This window comes from Phaseolus vulgaris, chromosome 8, assembly GCF_051622355.1.
Source record: "Phaseolus vulgaris cultivar YP4 chromosome 8, ASM5162235v1, whole genome shotgun sequence".
Taxonomy (NCBI): domain Eukaryota; kingdom Viridiplantae; phylum Streptophyta; class Magnoliopsida; order Fabales; family Fabaceae; genus Phaseolus; species Phaseolus vulgaris.
In genome coordinates, this window is record NC_143505.1 from 19726098 (window position 1) to 19729706 (window position 3609).

Genomic DNA, 3609 nt, shown 5'->3' on the forward strand with positions numbered 1-3609 from the left:
CTGACGTAATTTTAATTTGGAATATATAAAATTTAACCACCATTTTTTTATAATTTGTTTTATACAATTATAAAATTTAACCACCACTTTTTCATAATAAAATAAAATAATGTATAAAGTTATAATCATCCATTCTTTTCATTGAAAATATAAACACACATAATAATGTTCAAAAGTTTATATATAATTGAAAATTAAAACACATAAAAAGTTCATACATCCCTAATCAAGTTTAAAATTACAACACATAATTGTTCAAAAGTTCATACATCCCTAATCAAGTTTAAAATTAAAACACACATCCCTAATCAGTTTTGCTTCCAGCACTTGATCCTATTACTTGATTAGGTGAAGGAGCACCACTTCCAATGCCTGAAATAAATAATTTGAAGTTAATGAACTTGTTTGAATTTGTATGTATCATGATCAATACATCATCATCAAAGCAATCCAAACACTTACCCCAATTTCCAACGCCTCATCATTCACATATATGCCATTTTTCCTCTTATGTGTGATCTTCCACATTTCAGCTCGTCCAATATTTTTACCAGTCTCAATTTTCTATATGTTCAACAATAATAATATAAGTATAATGTAGCGGAAATTGTAATATATTAAAATAGAGAACACAATATTAGCAAACAAATACCAAATTATTTCTTCTTCTTGACAAAGACATAGCACCACCAGTGTGAAGAATAATTTGTCTCTTCCTTATATCTCTATTTCTATTACACATGTTCTACAAATAGAAAATGAAATCAGTTTTGTGTAAACTTAAAGTAAGCTTATTAATAATATAAAAAAAACAGTTTACCATACCAATTCTTTATTTATCATTAGAAGTGCAAAAAATGCCAATGAGTCCAGCAAAAGGGGCATTGGAGAGAGAATGAAACAGAGATTGAGTGACCATACCAGGCGCTTGTTTATCTCTTCTTCCACAAGATATGCTAGTAATTTCTCAGTCTCAATCTGCAAATCATTACAAAGAAGGAAGAACAGAGACATGAATGATGGAATCTGAAATTCCCTATCAATTCATATAAAGAGCAAAGTATCTTCTTTGATTATTACCTGTGATAACTGTGTTGAGTCATCGGATTCTGGGTAAAGGAGCAACTGCAGCATTAAAGATCAAAGTCAGATTTTCTATCATACTTTTTGTAACTAAATTGACACAGGACATTCAGCATGGTAAATGAGTTTACCTGTCTCCTAATAAAGGGTGGCAAAAATTCAAATAGAGCAAATGCCCATGGTGAAAGCTAAGAAGATATCTTGTCAACAACAACACCTTGTCTGAGTAAGCCATGAATTTCCTGGGGTACAAAAAGGTATTGGAAGGAACAGATTAGATATCACCTGAGAGGAAAATTGCAAAGCTAATATATAAAAGCAATGAGAGAAACTGTCATTTTCTAATGCTTCAACAGTCTACAATGTAGACTTGATAGATATCATTCTGCTTTGCACTTAGGTGGAGCTTGACTATCGAGAAAGAGGTGTTTTTACCTTCAAGAGTGCATACACTTCAGGAATGATCTCTATCAGCCCTTCTGGAAGGAGGATTACTCCATGGTATTTGTCTAAGAAAAACAAAGGAATGTGCCATTAGATCTCAATACACACATATATAGAGAAGCAATTCAGATTGTTCAAACCTTGCTCCGCCCTAGTCTGAACTGCATCAGTAATCTATTTTGTTATTTCAAAAAGGGTCAGCTTTGAAGCAGCAACTTCCTCACCAAGAATTACCTGCATAAAATGTGTAAAAAATAACTGTCAACATGGAACTATAACACAATAAGCATAAACAATGTGAGACAGTACTACACACCATGTTTGGATGGGGCTGGAGAGTGCATTCCAAAGCAACGTGTAATGCCTTGCGTCCCATAAGACGGATAAAATAATAATACTAGAAAAGAAAACTCACTTAGAGAGGTACTCGAAAAGAAACTAATGAAAATAGTAATGCTTACATCATACAAATTTATACACACACACAATGATATCAAAGAAAAGCAAGATAAATTAGATTCATTACCTTCTCTGCAGAGAGTGCATCAGTGCAGACATTGCTGATGAGCTGAGAATTCACCTTTATAAACAGAAAGTAAAATTTTACTGGTACTTCAATTGCTCCTTATTTCATAGCATTATAGCATATGCAATCATTTTATCAAACAAAGTTCCCCAAAGTTCCCCGAAGAGAGCAAACTTCCTAACACACACTGCCCCGTCATGATGAAAATAATTAGGCCATTATCAGTTTTTTTATGATATACAATGTCAACATTACTAGTTATATAAAATCGTGTTTTCTATACAAAGTATTTAGAATAGTAAGTAGCTGCAAGCATGTACTAGCAGATCAATTCAAATCAAACCAATCATTAACCCAAACCACTCATATTTTTGTTTTTGTCAATTTAAATAAAGTAGGAAGTATACTATTGACCAAGATGCAAGGTCACACTACAGAAAAGGAAACTGAAACTCACTCTACCATGCCACCGCTCTCTCAAATTCCACCTTCTTCTTTTCTTCACCCTTCAACCATTGTTGAAAACACTAACACAACCTCCAGAAAGTGTTGGAATTTTCTACTCAAAATGCTGGTTTTCCAAAGAAGTCTTTATTCACAAAATGATTCAAATTAGTGCATAAAATACAATAACCACCTTACACACTATATTGATAGCTTGTATTAAAAGAGTAGGGATATGAATTTGTCTCACTTGTGACCAATCAATTAATCTATCATTACCATGACATTTCTTAAGCACCATAATACACTTGATGGGCCTTCATTGGGAGCACCATCCAGCAGCCACCTGTAACAGAACTACATGTAAAGCATGAAGTTAAAAATGATATAAGGCATGAAGTTACACTGCATGTAACAGAACCGATCCTAGTCACCTGCTGGCCACCCAAGAACCAAACCTCAGCTCCATCCAAATGGCTCAAAAGAGCACATCATCAGCCTCAACCACTTAGCTTGGTTACCACATAACAGAATTGCTTCCTACACTTGGCTAGGCAACTGATAGATTACCACAGGGACCTAAATTTGTATGCTCTAGATGAACCTAAATTTGTAGCATTTTCTGTGACCAATGTGTCAAATAACGTTGTTGTTGTGGAGAGTGAGAAAGAAGCCAAGGGGATTGTCTCCTTCACAGTTGAACAATAAGAAATAAACAGAGGGATTGCTTTTCTTTCACTGAAAGGATTTAATAATACAAAATTAAAACCATAAACAGATAAGTATTGCATATTACAAGGTTAAGAAATCAGAGATCTAATTTTGTCATATTATGGAGGGATGAAATCTTGAAACTGTTGTCAAGTCTTGTGGCTTATAATATGGAGGTTTCAATTATACAGTCAATTTTCTATTCGATTACTTCTGTTGCCATTTGAAGTAATTCTAAATGTAGCACATTTCTTGCTGACGGCAAAATTTGACACTCGAAATTCTTATCATAGTGTCATCAGTGGCATACTTTTTCTGTCTTAATTCTGATTCTCATATCAATATGATAGTTATATAAGGTGAAAAACAACTTTAACTGTAAGCGATTCTAAATCTTATTC

At 33.5% G+C, this 3609-nt stretch overlaps 1 long non-coding RNA gene across 1 annotated transcript; it reads right to left on the reverse strand.

The window, feature by feature from the left end:
- Positions 1-226: 226 nt before the first annotated feature.
- On the reverse strand, positions 227-1134 carry LOC137826195 (uncharacterized). Its single transcript, XR_016514925.1, has 4 exons — positions 1081-1134; positions 922-978; positions 463-564; positions 227-372 (listed from the first exon to the last, which is right to left on the reverse strand). It is a non-coding gene; the product is annotated as an uncharacterized LOC137826195 (long non-coding RNA).
- Positions 1135-3609: the final 2475 nt, after the last annotated feature.